At 37.3% G+C, this 26,854-nt stretch overlaps 1 protein-coding gene across 1 annotated transcript in view; it reads left to right on the plus strand.

Annotated features, from left to right (window-relative positions):
* TENM2 (teneurin transmembrane protein 2) overlaps positions 1-26,854 on the plus strand; it is a 1,855,021-nt gene that overhangs the window by 366,919 nt on the left and 1,461,248 nt on the right. The window contains exon 6 of the mRNA XM_054217271.1: positions 2,698-2,850. The gene's annotated coding sequence lies outside the window, so the exon portion shown is untranslated. The remainder of the gene's footprint in view (positions 1-2,697; positions 2,851-26,854) is intronic.

Consider the following 26,854-nt stretch of genomic DNA (forward strand, 5'->3'; position numbering starts at 1 on the left):
CCAGCTCTGTTTCACAGCGTCTGCATCGTATTAATAATAGCACAGATGGAAAAGTTCTGTGAGGTCACTCAGTACAATCCATTTCCTGATGCAATGTTGGGCTTTTATATATTCTCCAATATATGTAGCCTGATGGTAAATGAGTCAAGTGACTGGATTTTCACAGTCTCATTCAAGTCTTAATGCAGTATTTTTTTCTTCAATCTTTCTCCCCTTCTGCCTTTTTATATTTCTTCTGGTAGCTAAAAAGTGCTTCATGACAGATAAGAAATTGCATAGGCTTATGAAATCTCTGGCACAGAGTCAGGCACATCATATTCTTAACAGCATTATTAATATGTTAACAGGTGGAAGCTTATTATTGTTTAGTGCTTTAAGTGTGAAATGTCTCATACTTCTTTTTTTTTATTCACTTATGTAGTTTCCAGTTAACTTGATTAACAGCTTAGGCTGTTAACTTCTTAAATTGTTTTATTGTACAAAGACAAAATATAGTAATCAGAAATTCGTTTGGTTTTGATTCAGCTACTTCACCCACTTGGGCTCTTAGTCTGCACAAAATCTAACTGAATGATTTTTTTTTTTTTCAGTGTTGAATAGCTTTTTAATGTTGATTGCCTAATAAAACTGGCAGAAAACAAGCAAATGAAAAAGGTAGGGAATGTCACAACAACCGAAGCAGTTGCTTGTTCCAATTGTGCAAAGTAGCTTCCCATATCTTGTCAGCAGGCATTGCATCGAAATAAGAGATTTTAACTATTTACTGACTGATGTAGCCCCTTTTAGGCTTTTTACAAGCTAGGTGTTTAGAGTGGTGAAAATTGCAACAACAGAATAAAGCCAGAGCCAGAGTGTGTGTGTGTGTCAGGGTAATGCTGTGTAGCCCAGTTTTCTCTTTTTGCTCATATAACTATTTGGGTTTTGGTTTTGAGTATCCTGTGAAAGCTCTAACTCTTTCAGGAAGACTTAGAATTGAAAATAACGTTAGTGTTATATACTGAATAAATTGGGTATTCAAATCTAAATTACCAAATCCACAGGCATATGCTTCTGTTTAGAGGCAGTTTAATGTAATGTCAAAAGTGAAAGTAAGTTGTGGCCTGGCAATTGTCCCTTCAAGTGATGTTGGCCAAGTGATTTTATTTTAAAATAGTGTGTCTGTTTCTTTTCTCATGCGTTATTTAAATTAGATCTATAGGAGAAAAATTATTTCCTGCGCAGTGTTTGCAGAGTACCTAGTGGAACAGGGCATCATTCTGTTGTCTTCTGGAATATAAATTTCATTTGCAAATATAAATTAAGGAACCTACAGCTATTGTACACAGAATTCCCTAATAAAATTCCTGGTTAGAATGATCCTCCTAAACTGTGCATCTCAAATACATTACAGAGAGCCAGTATTGATCCCTCGCCCCCTACTTTGCACATGCACAGTGACCTAAGGCTATCTGTACCCCAAAGATACAGGCCGAGACTACGCCGGAGGGCAGTCTTCCCAGGTAGACTGGTAGACTACCCAGAGGGGTAGTCTTCATTTATAGTAGAAGTTCTCCTCGTGTTAGAAATTTCTGCCAGTTCAGAAATGTTAGTCAAGTCTTTTTTAATAAGGCTTCTCAATGAGCAAATGAATGCAATGCAATAATGTATTTGCAGTGTACATGCGTTGATATGATTTTACTGCTACTGCTTTATTTTATTTGGGAACTAGCAAAACTTCTATTTCTAGAATCAACTGTTTTGCCATCATAATGTTGTACCTACAGCAGACATGATGATAGCTATACAAGGTGACATTTTTAGGGCTTATAATTTGCAAAAGACACCTATTCAAACTAGTTGAAATGTTAAGTATATGTTATTGCTCCACAAGCACTTAAAGGTAATATAATCCTGCACTGGAAGAAGCTTTTCCTTCCCTCCCATTTGAGCTGACTGTGAAATGAACCAGACGAGATGTTGCTATGGCTTAAACTGGTGTTATTCCCCCCCTCCAGTTTGGTTTGAAATCCATTGATTCCCCATGTGCGTCATTTCAGAATGGTTTGAAGACTTGCACTTGTACAAGGGGGAGTGCAAAGAGGGGAAGTGAGAAATGAGGAGCTAAGTGTGAAATGGGCATCTTTTGCATTGGTACAATTTCTGCCAGGTTAAACTACTTGCAAAATTTAAGTGTTACCTATGTTACGCTCATATAGTGTTCAGGCGATGAAGAAATGGGGGGTAGATTAGTTTTAGGGATCCTCCAGGTGTTAAAAATTCTAATACATTTCAAGTTTAATATTGGTCAAATGTTTTCAGTGTTCTTTCAGTTGTTTACATCTCTTCCTGCATATTTGTGGGATGTTATCCTGTCATGCTCTTATTTATGTCACAAATAACTGTTATTGCTCTTTTGCCAACAAGCTGCTCTAGGAGATTCTTCTCAAAATTATAAGATGAACTCTGCATATTTTAATAAGTCTGTGGACACTATTGTTAATTACTAACATTCTTAATTTTTTAAGAAACAAGGTTTCTATCACACTGCATCTGCTTTACTGGCTTCATTTTTCTGTGAAGTCGTAGCACTGATTATGTCGTCCTAATCACTGGAAAGAGCTGGCTTTCCGAGTCTGTGGGTTTGCCCTTCATTTAGTTTTTGTAACTTGCGCCAAAGCTAATTTCAACTTTCTTTTTGTTCTTGTGATTACTTTTTAGGGTCAAAAAGAGCTCCTGCTAGTCCTTTTATGTGGAAGCACTCTCAGGACAATAAAATCAGTCACTGATACCAAGGTGCTGTTTTGTACAGTGTAGAAACTCTGTATCTACCAAAAAGATCAGATCCTAAATAAGGATCTTCTGATATCAAAGGTAAGTTCAAAGGTGGTAAACAGTAGGAACGGGAATACTGTTATGCACTGTCTGTGGTGGAAAAGGTACTGCAAGCCCCATCCTTTATGCATCAGGCCACCACATGCTTATCCCATACGTGGCCTTGGTCGGCTTGCTGAGGGCCCAGGTTCCCTTACCTTGGGAAAATGTGAGATAAATCAATTTAGCATAACACATTTCAAACAAATCAAACTTCTGCTGTTTCATTTGTCATGTTACAGCTAGAGGAAAGAGCGAATGCTACCAAACACGTCAAGCCACCACTATGCTATCAGGTAGCTGAGCCGTTAGTCTCTCTGCTGGTGTTTGCAAAAACATGGCAATAGTTACTTCAAGGATTTCTGTGACTCCTTGTGAGGCGTTTTATAAAAAATATACAATTCAGATGGGGTGTTACTAAATGGTAATGAATTGATCTCTTTTATTTCCAGCTTGATCTTTTGGAATGTTTTTCTTGGTGGTGCACCTTATTTCTGGTGCTAGGAATTAGTGCTGCTGTGTTAAACACTGCTTGTTTTCAGAATGTTTCATTCATGAGTGACCATGCTGATGCAGGTCTTTTGTTACAGTGAACATGGAATACTACCTAATGTTAAATGGTAAGGCTTTATAGGTAAAAAATTATTTCAATCTGGTATTTGTGGTGGTAATCTACTGCCTTTTAGTGAGATAGCTGCTACTTCTTATTCTCTTTCAGCCCCAGCTTGTCTATGTTGTTCTTTTGCAATATTTCTGAAGGGTAATATTTTTGAGGGTGAAATATTTATGTCTGAGTGTACTTTAACTTTAGGTGTGAGACTGCATCTAAAGGTATCTAACTGCATAGTTGCCTTAGGTTGCCCCACAATCAGCAAGGAGACGGGCTTCAATTTCCAATTAGTAGAGGGGAGGCACTTTCTGAGGAGTTTATAAACAAGACAAAGCCCCCACTAACATGTGCTAGGAGACAGAGAAGGGAGGATTTGGAGGAAAATCACGGTTGATGGATGCAGTTGGATTTGGTAGCTTGCACAATAGCCGATGCAGGCAGCGCTCTGCGAAGAAGAACCTCAGAGCAGTGTCAGAGCCTTGGCACGTTGAGCGAGTTGCTATGGCTACTGGCACTCAACAAGCCAGGTGTTGAAATCGGGGAAGAAAAATGTAGCTATTGCATTCAAAGTTATGACACTTGCTATTTTTCTGCTCTTTCTTTTAAAGGTTGTTAACTGTCATTTTTCACCCAAGCTATAAATTGGCTCTTTTGCTGAGGTTCCAATGTGGAATTTAGACATTCGTGTGCCTTCTCTGTGAATTCCTAATTTGATGTCATTGGCGTTTTGCTTTGGGTTTTCTTGGAGGGGGGGGAATAGAAGGTAGGAGAGGAGGGTGAAAGAAGAGAGGGATTTTAATGCAGGGCTGATCCTTTTCTTACACGTGTTTCATTTCTGAAATAGTATATGTAGAGTTTGTCCAGATTTAAAGGCTAAATATCCCACTGTTTAATCCAAATTTATATGGCAGAGGCTTGTATTTTGATATCCAGTATACCAAATTAATTATGATTTGGAGCCAAAACTATTAAAGTGCTGTTTGAAGAATGCCTGACAGCCTATTCTGTACCAACGCTCACCTAAATACTGAGTCAGATGCCGATGGATCTATTGCACAGCTACAAGATCCCTGTAATATACTACATTGCGTATGCTACTGACTGAAAACCTTTAAAATATCCCAGATTATGAAATAAGTAGTTTCTTGTGACTACCCCAGAAGCAGCAGTTTTATTCCCAGACAGAATTTTTCTAAAATTCAGTAAAAGCTGTATATAAAAACAATTGTCATGATTATTGCAGTTGATGTTTTACCTACAGAAGTCTTACACATGAATGCTTAGTGATAATTGGAGTGACATCTTTTATTTAAAGAATATAATGCCCTTTCTCAAGTGCAATGTATTGAAATTCTTGCTCATAGCAAGAGAAAAGAAAGGCAAACCATCTTCCAGTTAATAAGTGAAAAAAGTGTCTGCTAAATGCAACAAAGGGAGCCAATGGTTTGTTTTGTGTTGGTTTCCTTTTGTTCAAATATAAAGGTATATAAATTATAAGGTTTTATGTCTGTCAAACATTTTAGATTCCAAGGAAGTTAAAACAATACTTGTATCCTACCCTTGTGCTTACTGGCCATTCCTTAAGATAAATAATTTGTAGTAACTTTCTGGAGGTCTGGAAATATTCCTTCAGAGACATACTCTGTTGTCCTTAAGTCACTGTTGCCCAGAAAAATTCAATGAAGTTCATGTAAACGGTCAGGAATTTTTGCCCATTGCGGGAGTGCAGTAACTCTGCAGTCAAACTCTCACACAGTAAACGCGTAACAGACTTTGATCTTTTGTGTGTGATAGTAATGATTTCTGACTTGGAATCCCTGTACAAGGAATCAGAAAAATCGTATTCTGGGTATTTATGAACGTCTTGGAATAAAAACCCCCAAAACACTGTAGAGAGGATTGTATTATCAAATTTTGTAATTGTGATTTCTGCAATATTTCTTTGTTTTTATACATAGTTTTTATTAAAAAAAAAATCCTTAATACATTAAAGTAGTAAAAATATAGTGAATGTGTAGGTGTTAAAAACAAACAAACAAAAAACCTGAAACAGGTAGGATTTGGAACTGTGTTGGGGTGTCTTGTTTGTCTGCACATGCATAGCTAAAGATACACTTTGACGGTTTAATTGAAATTGCTAACAGGGTCAGATCACCTTTTTATCTTCAGGCAATAGTTGGTTTTAAAGTTTATTTGCTCTATTTTGTCTTTGTGATGTCAAGAGAATATAATCTTGAAAACATCAATTAAGTAACTTTTCTGAGATGATGCTGAAGTCCAGCATCATGATTTACCCATGGCATTTGAGCAGCAGTTATTGTGCGAGCAACAGTTATTGTGCAAGCACCATCTCTTTAGAAAGCATGCCGGGAGTCTAAGTAATTTCTCAGGCTAGTGAAAAATTATAAAAATGCATTAATGTTCTTTATTAAGTGGGTTTTTTTCTATGCATTTTTGGGTCTGATATTTTCAGCAATATACCTATATTCCAGGAAACACAGTAGGAACTGAACCTTAAACCCTTTGCAAAGCCCAGTATATGGTACACTTTGGTTTTTCTCTACAAAGTTCTTGGTGGAAATAACCAAAATAATTTTGTTCTATATCAGAATTGTCCTCATAAATATCTTACTGGCTTTTGTCAGGCAATGCTGTCATCCTCTCTTATCCTTTTATTGATACTTTATAAAATACCTTCTTTCTCTCTTAACCACATAAAACTCTGTAGAAATTATCCAAAAAAACCTATTCTGCACAAGAGTTTTATATTCCTCCTTTGTGATGTTTTGAAGTGCTATTACAGTGTATGGGAAGTCTTTCAGATTTGTATTCCGTTGATATTACAGAAATGTGGCTGTCTACAGTGAGGTGGAAGAGTGTACAAGGAGAGCGATATGGGTAGGGGAACAGCAGGTGGGAACAGCACGACTCTACAGTCATCAGGAAGCAGCAGAGGCTCTTTCTTTGCTCTCAATTTCACCTACATGTACCAAGAGAGAGGGATGCTGCTAAAACAGCTTCTGCCAACTGAGCAGGGAGGAACTGAGAAGGCTGCTGAGCTTGTGGTCTGTATGAGGTGCAGGAGGTGATAAGGCAAAACATTGGGTGTAAGACGGTGGTACACCTCTTGTTATGTCTCCCCAGTGCAAACGCCAATTTATTATCACAGACAGTTTTGTCCACACTCTGTGGGGATAGGAAGATTGTCCTCTCTTTCTGCAGGGTGGGTAAGGGCAATTTCTCCTTTTGTTTATAGCTAAAATTAGGTCTTGTGATGAAGCGTGTATTTCCCCACTTCTCTAGACAGTGCCATCTCCTGTGATTTATTTTTCAAATCTTCAGAAGACCTGAAGGGATAAAAGAAACTCCATTTTTAAATAGGACCTTTGTGCTTTTAGGCTTTCGGAGAGCAATTGCTACATCAGAAAAATATGTTGAGTGTAAAGATTTCCAGATCAAAGGAAAGTTGAATCTCGTCCCTCTTAGAGGAATGGTGGCAATATACCAAAGCATTACATGACAGACTGAAACTTAGACAATTAGCACTATACACATATAATCAGCATCTCATCCAGAGATATTGTACGCACATATCTGACAATGTTAGAAAGGTAGCAGGTTTGCCTGGATCCGCAGTCTCCACTGCCTTTTTATCCCACAGTCTCAAAACAAAAACATTCTTCTGAACACTGACCCTTTGTCGTGTCAGAGTAAATGCCACAGATGCAGCAGATACTTGGTGGAAAGAAAACTATGTTTTACATTACCGATATTGTGAGAACAGCATAATTATAGGATATTATAATTATAGAATAATTTAAGTTGGGACCCCAGAGGATCCTGCTCGAAGTTAGGACCAATTGGAGCAGGTTGCTCAGACTGTTAAGTCAAGCTTTGAAAAGCTCCAAGGATATAGATACTTTCCACAACCTCTCTGGGCAGTATGTTCAGTGTTTGATGATTCTCAAAGTGATGCCTTGCTCCCCTCCAGTATAAAATCACAATTTTTCCAGATTGCAAATTGTGTCTATCACCTTTAAGTGAATTTTGATACATTTTGCATTTTCTAAAAAATAAAAAAAATAAAATATAAAAAAACCCAACCTTGCAAAATGGATGCCTGGGTAAGCTTGGCTATGTGATTGACTCTAACACACTGTGGAAAGACTACTAGCTTTCAAGATCTCAAGTCACACCTAAACCAGGTAGGCTGATAGAGCATGGGTATGTTACGCTATGCAGGTGACTCTATGGCTGATCTCAGAAAGTGTTTTCAAAAGACTTACAAATGGCCGTGCTGTCCATTTCCAATCCTTTCAGTTCTGCTAAGTTCATTAATACAATTACTAGAATTTGTTGCCCTTGATAATGGTGAAATACAGATACTGAGATAAAAGTACTACTGTATTCTTCAGAAATAATTTTACTGCTATTTGTTTAAACGCACTCCTTGTTTTCTTTTACATAGCAGTTTTATGATATAAATTCCATAAATAAAAAAATCCAGTTTATTTCATATCAACTTACTAAATCTATCTTGAAACTTACTGACAAATTATAGCATTGACTGATCAGAATTTACAAAAAAATCTGTGCAAACTTAGTTCATTTTGCCCGTTGCATGTTGGAATACTTATTCTTGATCACCTGACAGCTGATCTTATTCCAGAGACTTCACTGAGCTGAAATTCTTTCGCTTCTTTCAATTCCCTGTTGAATTCCTTATGTTGGTGCATTGAATAGAATAAACGTAATGCAAGACCACAGAACTAAAGAATGGATCCTAATATAGCTGGGAATCCTGGGTAATACGAACACACAGTCATCTGTGTTGTGTAAAAACAGTCCTAAATATATATAAACAGACAGCAAGGTCAAAATTGTAGCTCAAACCATGATGACCAAAGAATGCAGAAAATAAAGTGTTAAGGAATAGAAGCTATAGGCATTGCTCCAATTACAATAACAATATTTTTTTTCTTATGGAATAGAGTGAAAATCTGTAGAACTAAATCACATGTTGATTTTACACGCTTGAGTTACAAGTTGCACTTCTAGAGTACCTGTGAAAAATTCCTTTCTCTGAGCTTGGCAAAACTGCCTGAATATTTTTGAGTTTACCCTCTTCATTTCTCTGCATCTTTTTAGTCAGCTTGTCACTTCCAGCTCATGCATCTTCTGTAGCCACAGGTTTGACAGTTTGTGTCCTTGTGGTGTATTCAGTTTTTTCGAAGGTTTCTTTCTATTTTGTTTATAGCTGCAGTTCATCAGGCCTGTGTGGCAAGCATGTATTTTCAATTCTGTTTATTATTTCATTCAAATACTCACTTCCCTAATTGGCCCTTTGAAAGAACCTTAGCTTTCCAAAACATTTCTTCATATCATGCATTTTCAATGAATTAACAAGTAAGACACATGTAAATTAATCTTAATTTATAAGGCAATGGAGTTCTTAGCACTGACTGGGATCTCTGAAATCTTTCCAAATTAATCCTTTCCTCCTCTGGTATACTGAATAAATTGTTACACATTCATGCAAAATATATTCTAGACAATGTTAGAAATTGTGTACAATTATTAATTCAATTATGGGTTGGACAGCTAAGGGCTTACATCGTCTCAGTTAACTACAGTGCACTGAAATTACATCTCTGTATAGTTTTTAAGGAGTTCATTTATGCTCATGACATAGACTGAAGACTTCATGTATATATTTCAGAAACTGTGTTCATTGAAAGTATACAACTGTAATAATTTCCAACATTTTATAGGTCTTTAGGAAATGCTAAGAATAACTTTAATTGAGAAGACAGACATGTTCCCAAAATGTAGATATATTTTAATTTACTTTTTTGGATCATAGGGATAACTACTTAGGAGACAGAATCATATCCCAGCTAGTCAAAGACCTTCCAGTTATCAGTCTGTGTAATCAATGCCACATATCCTCCTGTTAGAATCAAAATATAGCTAGGATCCAGTTTAAAAACTTCCATTTAGTTTGCCCCATCTTGCTACTGAATATTTCACTCTCCTTTTAAGTGACTGCTGTTGTAGGGATTTACTATGGGTGCCTTTTTTCTTTTTTTTTTTTTTTCCCCTCAGCAAAGATAGAGATGATGTTGGCAAAACCTGGAATTTATTATTCAAATTATAATTTGTTGATTGCAGCACACTAATCTTTCCCAGGTTATAGAAATACAAATCCACTTTGCACAGTGTAACAGTGTGAAATTACCAACATCTGGCAAGAAGCTCTTGGGGAGATATCTCCATTTTCCTCAGATCTTTATGGAGGTCTCTCCAGTTCCTCTTCGCTGGCTTTCTTCTTTATTGCTGTATCCGGCTTCCAGATTAGGGCAATATTGTAATAATATCCAAATGGCTTTACTCTTTTTGAAAATGTGATTTCTCTGTTGGTTCCTGAATGTGCTAGAGAGACTGTACTACCTCACGTAGCTTTAATGTGAACTTCTCTTCATGCTTTGTCCTACGATGCTCCCGTTCTTGAAACGCTTACATGGAGGATAATGAAATTTCTTACATTTGTAGCAGAGGTTAAAAGGTCCCTAATGAAATGGGTCTCCTATTCATTACAAAGGCCTTTGGAATAAGTTAATTACAGCAATCTAACATAAGGTGCTATTGCAACATATACTACAGCATAAACTACAGAACACATATAGGTTACGCAGCATTTTAACTGTTCTTGTATGTCAGTAAAATGCTGGAAGCAAAAGCAAGGCTTGAGGCCTTGAACAAGGTTTTATTCTTTGTAACCTTCCCCAGTAACTGTTTTATGAAGTCAGGTTTCCATCTCCACGGGTGCATTGGACCTTTCTGGCTCCTGCAGAAGTTCTCCCCGAGCCTGTCAGTGAGCTGTGCCGCCCAGTTCTGCTGCGTTTTGATATCTAGTCCTCAGCAGTCACTATTCGAATTATGAATGCTGAGCGTCGTTAGGTCCCTTGAGAAGCTCATGCTGGCTCTGGCTGAACTTTGAATTAGTTCAGAGCCCACTAAGTCAGCTGAAAGACCATTTGATTTCAGCTTGGTTTGGGATACAGCTTTTGAGCATATGAAAGATGTATGCACGTTCTCTACAGACTACCTGCATATATTATTTTTTTCCTTCTGGGAGTGTTTCAATCTTAAATTAATACTGTGGAAGAAAATAAAATTAACTGATATCAGTTAATCTCATGGTCCTGACTTCCTGCTAGGACTCTTGTTGTGGTGATTAACAGTATGAGAAAGGAGAATGAAATTTGATGTGTGGGCCACCAGCCACGTTAGTCAAAGAATGATCTGTGCCAAAAATAGTCAGGAGCCTTTGGTGAAATAATGCTGGTATAACTGTTACTCTTAGTGGTAGATACAATAAGATTTAATTATCAAATCTTCACTTTTACAAGCAGTGTTTTATTTCTTGAGTAATTTACACCTAAATCTACATGGACTGCAAGCATTGAAAGGTATTTCCTTTATCTTTTTTTTTTCTGAAAGGGAAGCTATATGTTTCGCTCCAATACTTTCTCGGGTATGAAAGGTGATGCTAGTGAACACAAACAGTCATCCTCCAGACAAGAAAATATTTCTCTCAGGTGTTATGATTTCGTGGTATTCAGAGACAATTGTGTTCTGTAATCACTGCAAATACCAAAGCACTGCCTTTCTCATCTGCTGTTCCCAGCACATGTACCTGAACAACAACGACACCTTCTTTGCATGTCAGGATGGTATACAAGGACAGTCCAGGATTGCAGCTACAATGCATATACAGAGGCAGCAGGCTTATCAAGACATATACGTATACGTGCTTAAGTAGAATCTGGAGCAGATGTTCTGTAAAAAGTAAAACTTGCAACAAAACCAAGATTTTGAAGGGGTTCAATTTTTTTAATAAGCCCAGGTCCCTTATTTATGGATGTGTCGATTTTTCCCAGTGTGAGAGAGACCACATGTCATATTTCAAGACAAATTGTTGGCTGATGATTTTTTCCAAGAAATACTGGCTTAAGAAGAGTGATTATTATGCACAGTAGGTATAAATGAATTATTTATCAAACATGTTTTCATTCTTACTGAAAACACCGCTGATCTGTTTTTCTAAGTGCTTTATTGTAGTAGACATTTGCACACAAAGCGAGTCTTTACTTAAGTAAATGTTTATGTATCACCATTCATATGAAAAATGAAAGATATATTACAAACAGAATTGATCACGCTTTTTTGATTATGTGCTTTTTTAGAAAATGTATATACTTGTCAGAAAAAAAAAAGCAGATGTGGGAACAGATCTGTTTTTACAGAACCCATGTCAAAAAAGTTGTCCAGATGGTGGGTGGGTAACAGCAGTTGCTGGTCCTGCTTCAGATAAGGGTCTTTACTTTGGGTCATTCAGACTGCGCCTAAGCGTCCTGTCCAGTTTTTGCCTTTTCCTGCGGGGGGAGCCTTTCTGTTCCCCATATTGGAACTTTTTAATTCTTTGTAAAAAGTAATAATAAATGATTAAATGTTCATCCATGGAACTTCTGTGCACAACATGCTTATCAAGTCAGTCTCTCTGACCTAGTTAATAATTTAATTTAAAGTGGAAAAGCTGAAGTGCAACACACATAAAAAGATATTTTCTTTAGCTTCCTTGTCTCAAAGACAAAGCAGTACTTGATTCTGGGACTCCATCATCCCTACCGATTTCCCTGCCCACTAGGCTGTTAGCTGTCCAGAGGCATAATGTGCTTTTGTGAGAAATTTTGAAAGGTTTTGGTTTGTCTTTGCTTGGAACGTGAAAAACCTTTTGCTGCCCCCATTCACTGTGAAATATTTTGAATGCATAAAAAGAGTAGTTAGTGAATAATCACTCTATTTCATAAAACTTGTACAGATAACTCATTCTTAGCTTTCAGCGCTTAAGCAGTATTTTAACACTGAAACAATGCCTTAGAATTTCAGCTCTTTAAGGAATCATCTGGTGTATGTCGGTCTCAGTCTTTTTATATGGAAGTAATTCAAATAATGTTATAGATATTAAAGGAGAAGACTGAAGGCATTAAAAGGAATTGGTCAAATAGACTTTCACATGTAAGAAATTTACCTGGAGTGAATATTTGAAATTGAGTTGTCTGTCCTGAAGTCAGCTCAGGCAAGGAGTATGCTATATCTATGCTGATTGTGCATGCCTCTTCAGGTGGGTTTGTGACAGGATTGGCTTTGGTGTATTTATTGGTAGATCAGATGAGAATAAAGGGAATCAGGTAGGAAAGGCAATAAGTAAGACTAGATGTGAAACATCAAAAGCATTCAAACATAATATTCAAATTAACAGCCATGAAGAAATCATTCTTCAATCTACCTTGCTATTTCACCGAATCTTGGACTCTGAAGAACAAAATAAAATCCTATAGGTGTAAAAAGGGAGGAGGATGCTTTTAGCTCCTTAAAACTGACTTATTCTGGATGACTTTTACTCGTGTTACCAAGTAAAGGTGCAACTTAATTCTCTAGAGATGAGGGGACACCAGTACTATGTGCTTGTGAATATCAAGTCAAGGGAAAAAGGAGCATAATGAAGAGAGTCAGTTTTGGGTTGACAGTTTTGGTTTAAGATTCATCATGATGGTAGGGGCTAGATAAACCTTTTAGAAATGAAAGAGTGTAACCTTTAAGTCTTCAAAGAAAAGAAATTAAACCCATAATTTTGCTCTGAATAATTCTAAATTATGGAGAGTAATGTGAATTTAGCGCTCTCCGCTCATTCGCTTCCAGGCAAACGAGTGCAATTTGTGCTATTTGGAGGCACTGCTTGTATTAAAGCAAGGAGAAAATTTGGCCTTTGGAGGGAGAAAGGAGATGATGTTCACCCACCCCTGTCCCAGCTGTCCCTGGGAGGCCTCAAAGGCTGGGGGGCTTGGGGAGGGGGGTTCTCTCAGGAGCCTGGGTTTGGGCAGGGCGTTTGCGCTGGGAGAGTCAGAGCCAGGGCCCAGCTTTAGAGGACTGTCACACGTGGGCATGTGCATTCCCAGAGTGAATTAAAACTAATGTTTTCAGTGTGAAAAAATGAGTAGCCCGAAGGTCTACTAATGTACAAAGGTCTACTAATGTAGACCTTAACGTAGTAATAGGGAACTTCTTACATTTCATTTCGAGATGTTACATGGTGCTTTAAAGGATAAAACCTAGGTGACAACCATAAAAACGTTTACAGTTACACTAATTTGACCTCTGCTGTGATATGTAGTTCTACTAAACAGCAATGTTAAAAAAAACCCACACAAACTAAACAAACCAAAACCAAAAACCCCCACGCTTTAGAAAACTGTCAGCTGCTAAGCATACATGAAGGGATTGTTTACTGGTTTGGTTTTTTTTTCACAAGCTGTCAGGCTGTAATAAGGAATTTGGAAAAGACAGATAACCCTTCCCCTGCAAAGTTGATTTTGACTATGAACTTTAATGAAACAATTTGCCTTCTGGGCGTTTTCAGATTGTACAAAATCTTTTTTCCACTAAACTACTTACTAGATACGCATAGACACGTGCAGAGTGATCTCTGAGACTGAATGAGTTAACTGCAAACATGGACACAGTTTTTAAATCACAGCATGCTGCATCTGTTTTCTTTCAGGGAACTTACTCAACCACAGTAATAAAACCAGACATTATGGAAAGAAGATTTTTGTTGCTGTGAGTTGTAAAGAAAAATGTAAGGAATGACTTCAGCGGGAGGAGAAAGGAAGCATCTCCTTCGATTGGTTAAGAATGAGCAGTAGCTTGCTGAACTTGCATATGTCATGCAAGGAGGCATGAGGTGCAATCAAATAGTCTTACCTTTGAACTAGTTAGGACAAGGAATGTGCACAAAACCCCCTGTTTTTCCTTGGAGTATGGTATTCCAGTTATGATGTAAATGGTGATTTGTAAAGCTGCCAAAAGTAAATGACAAATGGTAGCAGTATGGTTGTCAAGGTATTCGTTAGTACTTAGATGTGTGTCAGCTGTAGTAAAAAGATCAGAGTTCATTGTTCTAATAGGGAAGACTTCCAAGAACAACTGTCAGCTGATTTCTGACACCTGCAAGAAGACAGTTAAGCTAAATTGAGGACATCGTTGGCAGGTTTATAAAGTTGGCATTATGTGCTGTAAAAAAACCATCCCAATGAAACTTGACACTAGTTGAAACCTGACACTATCAACTTAACTTGGAGAGAGCAAAAACTACAGACATAGATAGGCATTCAAAGAATAATGAAGTTTGTAGCATCTCTTGGGAGTAAAAAATAACTGAACAGATGGGTCTGCATGTCAGCAACTAACCTGCAGTGTTTTCCCTAAAAGAATGTGGGTTTTTTTCTTCTTCACCTCAATAACCATTTTTCCTTGTTACAAAAAGAATTGGTGTGAATCACATGCACACAGAAATATACTGTGAGAACATACTGCAAGATAAAATCAGCAAGGATGTACCCATGGTAAAAAGAAAACCAAAACAAGCAAAACAAAACAAAAAACCCACCACTTATTGCCAAGAAAGTTTACATGTCCAGAAAAATACAGCAGTCATAGGGAGAGAGTCTTTATCAGGGAGTGTAGTGCTAGGACAAGGGGTAACAGTTTTACACTGAAACAAGGGAGATTTAGATTAGGTATCGGGAAGAAATTCTTTACTGTGAGGGTGGTGAGCCCCTGGCCCAGGTTGCCCAGAGAAGCTGTGGCTGCCCCATCCCTGGAGGTGTTCAAGGCCAGGTTGGACGGGGCTTGGAGCAACCTGGTCTAGTGGGGGGTGGTCTAGGGCAGGGGGTTGGAACTGGATGGTCTTTAAGGTCCCTTCCAACCCAAACCATTCTACGATTGCAGAATGTCAGATAGAGAAACACTGTATGACTTTTGAGTGCATGTAGATTGAAGTGGTCTGAAATGAGACGGCACAACTTCTGCTCTTTCTGGGTGTGAATGTCTGAGGTACAAATGCGAAAAGTACAGGGACATGCCTTTCTGGAAGGGGAAAATTAGGACACTGTCCATTTAACATATGAGGTGGTGAATATAACTTAGATTTGGTAGTGATTATGGAAGAAAGCTTGGTAGTCTTTCTTTTGTCCCTGCACAACATTTTCTGCAGTTTTTGTTAAAATGAATTTTCTTTCCCTTGTGTACTTCTCTAACTGTGAAAACACCGAGAGAGTTCAAGTAATTTACTAAACAAGTACAGGCTGAAATACAAAGGTTTACTTTTGCCAGACTGGAACACCTAATAACCCTGAGGACACAGTTTTCACCCAGGGACAAAAATGATAATGAACTTTTTCTCCCAATGCCTCTGGAAAACTTGTGGCTTAACACAGATGCAATGCCTGGACATTTTCCCAGAAAGGCTGAAGTAAAATTATTTATTGCAAATAAAAAGAGGAAAGGGTTATCTACCTCCTGCAGATAAACTTAGGATTGATGGAATGAATTAACTTAGGGTAATACAAATTTCCTATGCCAAGATGCAAATTGAAGGAAGAGTTAATTCAAAACCAGACTGAAGATTTAATGACGTAAGAAAATGATGTAAGTATTATCATCTTCTGTAAACTTTTCTAACACAAGTTTCAGGATAATATACAATAATCTGAAGCAGGATGACTTAAAAATTTTCATTCAGGAGACTATTTTGGAAGGGAGATTTTAACCACCTACAAATGTAGAGTAAATCCATTAAAGGATTTTCACACAACAGAATGCATCTTAAAGAGAGCTGCTTGTTTGCTGGACTCAATTCCCAAGCTCAATATATAGCAACAGTAATAAAAAGAGAGAGGTTGGAATCATCAAAAAAATACTGGTTCATTCAATCTGTACCGTTGTGTTGAGGATCATTCTTTGCTTTTCTTTGGTTTTTACCTGTTTCTTGATGTACTACTACTAGACAACTTTTTTTCCACCTTTTACCTAAAAGCATCATTTTCATGATTTCCCTTGATAGGGAAGGGAAGGATTTCCCTTGATAGTAGGAAACTTCTATGATAGTTACCCTGGAATGCATGATGGTTTGTTCAGCTTCATAAGTGTGAGGAAGAAGGCAGACACATGCTATGGTTCTATCTTGCCATGTCAATAGGTTGAATAATGTAAAATATTAATATATATTCTGAGTGGTTCTTCAATTTGTTCTCCTTATTTGGTACAGTTGTGCAAATGCCTACAAATGGCTGGAAATTGCTATTCACTTCTGCAGTGACACATTATGATTTCCCAAGTCAGTACTTCCTTGTTAAAAGCAAATATGCACTTCTTAATATCACCTTTCGCAGGGTACACACCGATGTGTGTTTATTGTGAAATTTATTCTGAAACTGTTTGATGAATACTTGTAATTTACTGTAAACATTTGTGGAAAACAGAAACAGTTTCAAGAATTTGATCAGATCAGAAAGTCACATACAAATCGATGGACTGTGTTTCTGTACAGATGCCCATTTCCTTTCCTTTTCCTTAGACAGTCTTTTTGTGCATGCGTGTGCCAGAATGGAGCAGTTTTCAAGATCATACATAAAAGATTTGCAAGGCAGGGCAGAAAAAACTAATAATCTGCTAAGTGGCAAAAAAACCTCACTATGATGCGGACGTAGGCATATTTGTATGCACAAACTGAAGTCTCCGCCCTTTGGTGATGAAATCTTAACCGTGCAAAAGTGAGGCATTTGCCTTTTGAAAACATAGTTGCCAGATATGCTAATCTTCCATTTGTGGGAATTGGTATTATGTTTAGTTCCTCCAGTCTCACATTTTCTCCCTAGTTACTGTTGTAAGACCTCTTGTTGCCTGCCAATTTCACTTTAATACAAGGTCTACATGTTTTGTTATGCATTTCTATCAGGTAGACTGCTCTTGATCGCCCTTCCACACTACTTCCATAAGGTACTAGCTGAATTTTTTAAGCTTCTTACATTGATATCATTGTATTTCTCTTTTTGATTTTTAGTTGGACTCTTAGGCTATACATATTATGTACTCATTTTCTCTACTTCCCCTCCCCCCAATATGAAATTTGAAATTAAAAGTATTAAGAAGGAAAAGTAAATGACCAGATAACCAGCTATTTGTAAATTTATCAGAAGACATTTTCTTACTGAATTATATTAATTTTAGAACTGCCAGCATTTAATAATAGCTTCAAATGGACATTATATATTAGTGCCAACACCACATTCTGCTCATAGTGAAAGAAACAGTGAATCTTGCACATGAACTCATGCTAGTTCTGCCTTGCTGGGTTTTCCTTTCAGAACAACTCAATGGAGAAGCACTGCTGTGGCTGCATCTTATAGAACTTTTTCTGCACAACAGGGAGGCTAAAACTGACTTTTCAGGAAAGCACAGATTCACTGAAGCTCAACTCTGTTCTTTAAAAAAGCTTGAAAGAGTGCAATCTGGAGTCTTTGTTTCACTTGCTTGTGAGCTCTGCTGCTTTCAGTTAAGCCCTTTCTCAAATCCAGATTCACTGTTATTCATCCCCCTTGTCCCCTACCTTGTTTTCCAAAATCACGTGGGAAGTTTCTGATTCCTCCTTTAACTTAAACTTCCGTTGTCGCATCACCTACAATGAACTGAGGAAGCACATTCCTACCTGTTACACTGGTTTAACAGCTTGTCTTCCCTGAATCACTATTGGTTTTAAAACGGGATATGGGTTGCTATAGCAATCCTGTACTTGAACGTTCAAAGGAGAATACCGCTAAATCTATTGCTTTATAAATCCCAGAAACTCAAGCTCTTAGGCTGAAATTTTCAAATATCTCATATGTTTTACATTGTATTTCCAGTGATGCTTCATTTCAGTTGTTAATAAATTGTACAGCAAACTTGTAACATTAGCTTTTTGTACATTTTGTGTACATGTCTGACACAAGATGCTTTATCCATGACTGGACTGCTCATAACGAAGGGAAAAAGGATCAATTTCATATATGTAGTCTCAGGGCAAATTTGTCACTTGTGGAATAACAATCTGAAATGGGTGACAGTGCTCACACCAGCTGCTTGACATCCAGGCAGGTGTAGGAGCCCTAGGAAATGTCACACCGTCAGATGCAGCTTCAGAGTGTGCAACTGGCAAAAAAGCTTCTGGCCGCAGCTATCACCCCAGGCCATAGCTCACACCCCAGGCCACGGCATCCCTTAGCTTGAAACCATTGCTGAGCTGTCACTTTAATAAATGAGTAGCCACTTTGTTTTGATCAGCATTGTCAGGGCTTATTTCAAAAGTGATTCTGATTCCATCGTGCAGCCTAGCCCAGCCAAAGTCAATTGGTACAATTTCAAGGTGAATTTATTCATTCTTTATAAAAGTTCTATGCACGAATATATCAAGACAGTTGAATAAATTGAAATAAATAGACTTGGAGTTGCATAGTCTCCTAGTAATTGAAATAGTTTCCCTCCAGTATATTTGTAGTAATAATGCTACCTTTATGAAGACTGGACTGTCTACAGATGGGAAAGTGTGGAATTACCATATTGATAACATATTTGGAAAATGGAATTGGGGCTAATATGTTGAAAAGGGCAGCTGAAAGTTGTCCTTGCCTTCAGCTTAGCACTGAAGAGAAAGTTAGAAGAAAGCCTACAACCATATAATGATGCATAATTAAGTCCTTCTTTCAGCAAGAATTGCTTTCAACTAACTTTCCCTCTGTTTTTAATGCAGGTGTTAACATTTAGAACAGAGAATCTGTAGGTCATATATGAAAAGTTGTGTTCTGCAACGGTGCACTGTATGAACACCCTGTTTTCCACAATAGGAAAACAAGTGGAAGATGTCACGCCTCTACTGTTTTGGGTTTTTTAATTCAGAATATCATTTTTTTTTATTTATGTGTAGCAGTATCAAATGTCCACAAGCTCTAGTGTTCTTCCTTGTTTCAGTTAAAAAATATTTCAAAGTTGAAAATATTTTCTATTATTCGGAAAAGAACTTAAGCTGAAAAAAAGGCATAAAAATGTTCTTGGTTTTCTACAGGGAGGAGAATGAATAGAGGCGAGGGAAACAGAAGGCATCAATTAGAAGGCAACAGTTCATTACTCAGGTGGCTTTTCAAAGCTGGCAAGTACATTAGCTATTGGAAGTGCAATTCTGATTTGAGTTTGTCTTTCAAGTGCTCTCAACAGATGTTGCCAGGACAATGGAGGTTTTGAAAGCTTTTCAAAAGAGGAGTTTTGTTGTTTCTTTCTTATTCTTCTAAAACAATACCCCAAAATAACCAGAGTGATTATTAGGGCCATAAGAGGTGAAGAATTCTTTTCTCCCTCCCTGATCTGCTTTAATGTTGTAAGTATCTATCACTGACTTAGATTCAGGATGAGCTGTAATCACAACGAGCTTCCTCTTCAGCCTAATGATCCCTTCCCCTAAATCCTGGCAGACAGGGACTTGGAGTGCCACCTTGTCTCCTGGATTGAGGGGGGGACCAGGATTTATTCTTTGCCTTCTTTTCCCAAGGAGGAAGGAGTTCGGGGCTGGTCCAGGCTGCAGCTGCAGCTCTGCAAGCTGTCTTGCCTTGTCACAGGGGACTCAGGCGCAGCTTGAGTGACTTGAATGCAGGGTGGAGACCCCTCTGACCCAGGGTGAGAGTATGGGAAGGGCAGGGGAAGAGCAGGGGTCTGCAATAGAGTCCTAGGAAGGGAAGGGAGAAAGGCTAGTCAGACTCTGGCAGCATGGGAAAAGAGGCAGTAAAGCAAGTGAGCACACACTTAGTAATGGTCTTGTATTTAACTGAATCAGGGAAGACAGAGAAATACTCTATATTGGGTTTGTTTTTTTTTTTTTACTTTTTATTCTCATTAATCTTTGTACAGGCTTTCTTAATTAATGTGTTGAGAATAAGAAAAAGAATGGGTTAAGTATTAAGATAGTATTGTCAAAATTGGGAATTAAAAAACTGGAATTCTGAGTTTTCCACCAGTCAGGGAATATGTTTGACTACTGGGGCTCCTATTTTATTAAAATTTTAGCAGTTTGAAACGTTAACATATCATTGCACATTACATTAAGTTGTTTATTATTTACATAAAACAGTGTATTTTGTTCAACAGTTAGCACCCAGAACTATTAGGAACTAATGACTGCAAATGCTGTAGTTTAAGAAACAAACCCCTTTTGATTTAAAGGAAGAAAGAGCCGTCTGAAATATCATCTCCAGAAGTCCATTTGTGTTTTGTTTCTTTTTAAATCATACCATTGGAAGGAAAAAAAAAAGGTTCCTGACCTAATAACCTTGCACAGTAATTTTGTTCTAGAGCAAAATTTTATAGATAATTTATATATCCCATTAAAAATTGTATTATTTTTTTTTTATAGTGGCAGCATCAGCTCCTTAACTGGAGCAAACTGCGCTGCTGTGATAAGAGAAAAATATATGTTTGACTTCGGTAGATTCATCTTTTTCCCAGATCTTGATTAGTAGGTGGCAGGACAATATAGCATTGAACTGTATGCAAAGATAACCAAGATTTAAAATATGAATCTTTTACCAGTGTAAAAGATGAAGATGACAGTTGTAATCTCCTCAAACTCATAATTTACTTGAGTTTTGAAAAATCTGAAGTGACTGATAGTCTCTAGGCAAGGCTTAGTGACCTGAAAAGCATTATATTGCATTACGCAAGTGTGAAATATAAAAGTTTTAGTCCATCCTTATCTATAAGTTTTACAGCTCAGGGGAACTGATCTACTTTTGGAATGTAAAGGAAAAAATGTGGAGTAGCTACAGTAAATCTACTGTAGTTTATCTCTTTTTACACCATCTTCTATACAGTGAGCTATATTTAAATTGCACAGCCCTCAAGAGGCCAAGAATTATTCTTCCCATCAAGAAGAGCAGTCATGGCAAGCTTGGGTTAAACACAGTCATTAACACATGTTATCACATGATAACAGTGCAATTAACTTATGGACCCAAAATACTTGCATATTTGAATTCAGGGATTTTAGTGTATCTTGAGATATATACATGAAATAGTTCAGAGTTAATTACTTTCAAACACTTGCATGAAACCAAGGACATATAGTGATCTTCAGTGAAAGGGAAGTATGTTGCATCAAAAGTGTAAAAGGTGAAGGGTGGATGGTTTTTCCCAAATTGAAAAAGGCCTCAGCTGTGATATTTGTCTCATCCATCTAGTGACTAATTCTCTTGACTACAGCAAGCTTTAACAGTTAGGGAACTACTTCTTGGCAGCCAAGAATGTCTCTGTCAGTATTTTTTTTTATACAATTATGAAAAACAAGATCAATTCTGGTTGCTATTCATTCATTTAATACTTCAATTTCATTCTCTTCAGCATAGCTAATCTGGATTTACCTTGGGATCAAAATCAGCCCTCTGTAAACGCCTATAAAGTATTTCACTAAAGGTTAAATAGATCTTTAAAAAGTTTAATTTTCACGTCAAAAATGTAACTATTTTTTTCCCCGACAAGTCTCTTTGAAAGCAAAATGCATACAGGATTTAAGAAATAAAACAAATTGTACAAAAAATTAAATGAAAAAAAATTAATTAAAAACAAAGGAGAGATGGTTCATTTAATTGGATTTTTTTTCTAGTTCTCTTAACAAACCTTCCCAAAACCTGAAAAAGCTTTAAGAAATTTTCATGAGGATATTTTAGAATTGACCTATTCTATAAAGTAGTTTCCTAGGTTCCATTATGATTTGATGGTAAACTAATCTGTCTTTTTTTTCTGGGCACATCTGGAAACAATAGCCTGATAAGCTGTGCTCCTTTGATTGCAAATACTCTTAGGTAGCTTTCTGGGTTGGCAGCACTGCTAGATACGTGGTTTTGTGGTGTGGACAAGAACTGAATCAGGGAAATTATTCTGTACCCCAAAACTGTGTTTGAAAACCATTCTGAAGCCTTCCTTCTGCACTTAACTCCAGATCTGTTTGAAGCCTCGTGGGAGCTATGCAGAATTGACTTTTGTCGCTGTTTCATTATTTCTTTAATCAGCCATCAGCAAGTATTAGAAAAACCTCATCTAGGCAATAGTGAGCAGAAATACAAGGAAGGTCCCTATTAGTAATACACAAAACTCAACAAATTTTATATAATAGCCTGAGCAATCAGATAAATTAATTTTTAAGAGTAGCTGAAGAGAAAAATTAAATAGATGCATTCATTCAACCGTGACCATTCTGAGTTTCATGTCCACTGGGGTGTCAGTCCTGACACATTATTAAAAAGATGCGATTAAAATATGAAGAAATTTAGCTAATGAAACTGAAGGGGGAAAAAAAAATCTTTAATGTAATTGCTTGTTACAGTTTTCAGCCTCCTGTCTGCAACCTGCCATGCTCTAGTAAACTGTATTTTAGGAAAGGCCATTATATAATAACTTTCTATATTGTAACAAGATTATGTTTTCTTGCAATGATGTTCAAGCACAAACATTTATAATTAAATGTGGGAATATGCCTTGTTATGAGTGATATGTCTGTTTTCAGAATGTGTACTGTACCGTTGCCCTTTTTAGCTCTATCTTTAACATGAATAAATGCATAAATTTTGATGGTGTACAGACAACAAAGAAATAAAAAGAATAAGAAGGTATGAGAGAGGATTTGCCAGAACTTTTTCATAATCGAGAACTTATTATCAGTTAATGTTCTCTGTGATACCGTCCTTGTGAAAAGGTAATTATAAGAATAATGCCACGTAGTGGTCCCGTACACTGCATTCTAAAAGGAAGTCGAGATTTTTCTTGTTATTGGTTACTGTATTTGTGCTGCTTTACCAAGAGGATGTGTAGTTCTGAAGCTACCACATACGGCCATCTGTGCCTTGGAAATTATTGAGAGACTGATGATTTGAGTAGTTGTCTCATCAATATATTGCAGCCGAAAACGGGGTAGTTGTGAAACAGGTTTTTAAATATAAGAGCAAAACCAGGAATCAGAGTAAAGCTGACTCAAATGTTGACCTGAATTCTCTGACACAGGCAGCTGCTCTCTGTGCCGTTCCACTCTTCACCTTCATTGCAGCATCCGAGTTTTTTGCATTTCCAGTGCATGAGATAGGATGTAGGATCCTAGACAGGGTAAGAATGAGAGAGAGATCACAGAACTGCTGAAATGAAGAGTGGATGGAGCATAACACTGTAAAAAAAGAAATCTTCAAGCAATAGATAGTGGCTTGTCCAATACCTTGTAACCAAGTCATCTGAATGAACCCCATTCTCAATATGGAATTGCACAGGATACCACAACTTGTTGGAACTACAAGAACAAAGATTTCTTATAAAAGATGAAAAACATTCTGAAGGACTTCAACCCCCTGTCACATAATATACAACCCAAGAAAAACCTAGATAGATTTTTTAATTAATTAGAAGACTTCTTTTTTGACGTTTTATGCTCTGCAATAACTATAATTTCAAAGGTAGTAAGTGGCACTACACTTGAAAAATTTGATGAACTATCTGATATCCAAAGCTTTTTTTGTGTGAATTTTTTTTTTTTTTGGAAACTGATATGGTGCAAAATTAGGAAATAAACTCCTTATTTAAGCATGGCGTGCTGCTATCAGGATAGTTTGTTTGAAATTCTGCAGTCAGTTGGCCAACTGCAAGGCCAAGTGATGAGCCAAGCGATGATGGTCTGACAGCTCTTTTCTACGTAGCCAGCATGGTTTCAGTGAGCTACAAGTCATTGACAGTAGAGTTGGGTGCGGTGCCAAAGGTGACCTGCAGAAATAAGTATTATGTGAAGCAGGACCTGGCTTCAAGCGGGAAATTCTGCTTTTCTTTCCAGAGCTGTGATGGGGTGGTCTATTCAGAGCAAAATGTCCTTACTTCAGCACGTTGGCTGTTCTTTGAAGCTTTTCTTCTAGTGCAAAAGGTCTCTGACACTGTGGGTTTTAAGATCATCATTATCCAACTTCTGAATCTCAAAGTAAAAGATTTCTATATCATGGCATAGATACTTTATAGGGATAACTACTTAGCTGATTTTTTTTTATAACTGTGCCTTTACATGGTGACATTTTTTTGCTTGTTTTTATTGATAAAACAATTTGAAACTTGTTAGAGGCAACCTGTTACGAACAGTATGGAAGGAAGGAAGCAACTCTGTCAGGCTTCATGGATCTAAAACATTTCTGAAGGCAGTCAATGCCCTGATGTAACTTATCTCCTGAGGCTGTTGCTCAACTGTTTGAATCCTGCTGTGGGAACATCACAGCTAAGGCAGTGACCAAAAGGAAAGTGGTCCTGCTCTCAGAAAGAGTGTCTTTTTAGGGGGAGTGGGGGAAGAAGGAGGACAAGTAGATGGGAAAACCTCTAGAAGGCAGTAAACAACAGGTGATTTAAGTTGCGTGTTAATCACTGTTCTTTTTGTTATCTCTGGCACAAAGCAGTGGGATAAATGTAGAAACTTCATAGCTATACCCCTGACTGTCTTTAAGGTGAAAAATTATGAAACTGTTGAAATCTACAGGAAAAAAATTTCATTTATGGACTAGGTCTGTCCACGTTGCTTCCCTAGCAAATGTATCCTTCAGTAGCACATCTGTGTGTATGCTTGAGGCAGGTACTTCTCCCAGAAGTGAAATACTTCAGTGTTGCTATTAATCTTGCAGGGGTCATACAGACATGTGTCTCTGATCAGCATGTTTTTGTTACGTTATATCTTGCACCATTTCAATATCACATTGTTAGAAGAATTCTACAATACTTGGTTGAATTCTAGCTACATGAAGTGAAAACTTAGTAGAGATTCACTGCGGGCATAGTTTAGATGTATACTTCCATTGAAATGTAATGGGTTTTGGCAAGTAGATTTCTTTAATGTAAACTTACATTGCTGTAGAAACAAACCCAAACTTTAGCAATCTTTGGATCCTAAGTCATTCACAAGAGAAAATAATACTCCAGTTTAAGGCTTGGTATGATTAATTCTTTATGCCAAGAGTAAAATGGTGCATTTCTCTTTTCAAAGACAAAAGAAATGGCTGTCAATTCTAACGCTGACTTCTGCTTACAATTTGTCCTCTTTGTTTATTTCACAATTAGTGTACATAGATTAATAATTACAATTCATGAACCTAATAATTTATGCATTAGTATTTAGCCCTTGTCATGTCTTTAATTTTTGCAATTAATTGTTTTAATAACGGAAAGGTTAATTGCACTATTCATCAGAACTGCTTGCTGTGAAATGGTAGACAAATAAGAATCTTCAAAGATAAAGGGTGTGCTGACTGCTCAGAGCTGTCATTCCAGCCAAGGGGAGCTTGCTGAAATAGCCTAGCCGCCTCACTCAGTTGCTGAAATCTTGAGGATCAGAACTGATTCTGTTCAGACAAAGCGAATTGTACCAAAGTATAGGTTACTAAAATAAATAAATAAATACCTGTGTTGAACAACATCTTAAGTTCTTCTGTGTGCATCGTGGCATGGTACAGAAAGATGCATTCGTCTTCAGCTTGCTGCGAATGGTGGTGTTTACAACGTGTGTCTTCAGACTTTTTAGGACTACTGTGCGGAACCTGAGTGCTCCTTATATCCTGATTAATCTTTTTTACTACAAGGCCAAATTGTGTTGCTGATTGAACCTATCAGCTAGCTGCTGCTCAGCCATTAGACCTGCGATAAAAGCAAACCCACAATTAATGTGTACCTGTGGTTGTACATATACAAAGTGCGTAATGATCCTTTATTGTTAAACATGAATTAAATGTGCAGGTGTAAATAACTGGCAAAAATGACCAGATTTGCATTTTCAAGTCTATCTTAATTTTGATTTATTGAAATATGTGCCTAGGAATTGACGCATTAAGGTAAAGAGTGGTTGCCTGGATATAATGGTGCTGACTTTTCTTCTTTTTATATGTACATAGCAAAGGCAAGAGTAGTGTGTGCTTAAAGGAGGAAACTAATTATCATTCTGAAGCTAATATGAAGCATTTTAACACAGTCCTTTGGTAATATTCTTCATTCATGCTATTGACTGAACCATAGCTGATCCATGCACAGGAAAAGAAAGTTGTGTTTGGTGTTCAGAGCTGTCACTTAGGTCCATCCATTAGCTGAATTTTAATTTTGAGGAAAATGCAAAATTTTGAATTTACTTTTCTCCATCTGGTTACCACCAAGACTATATTATTTAGGCTTTCTTCTAGTTTGAATAAAATCTTACTTCAAAATACCAGAGTTGCTGGCTGAATGAAAATTGTATTTTATAAGCAAACTATTAAAACTACGTTGAAGCTTTGTTAGGCTTATCAGAAATTACCCAGAGTGTCTTCAGGCAGCAGTTTTTTGCTACAGCTATCACATATTGAAATGAAGAGCAGATGGAAGATCAAAGGAAAAGCCATGCAGGTTAACCATGTCAGTGTAACAATATCAACAAGA

Source organism: Rissa tridactyla, chromosome 11 (assembly GCF_028500815.1).
Source record: "Rissa tridactyla isolate bRisTri1 chromosome 11, bRisTri1.patW.cur.20221130, whole genome shotgun sequence".
NCBI classification, from domain to species: Eukaryota; Metazoa; Chordata; class Aves; order Charadriiformes; family Laridae; genus Rissa; species Rissa tridactyla.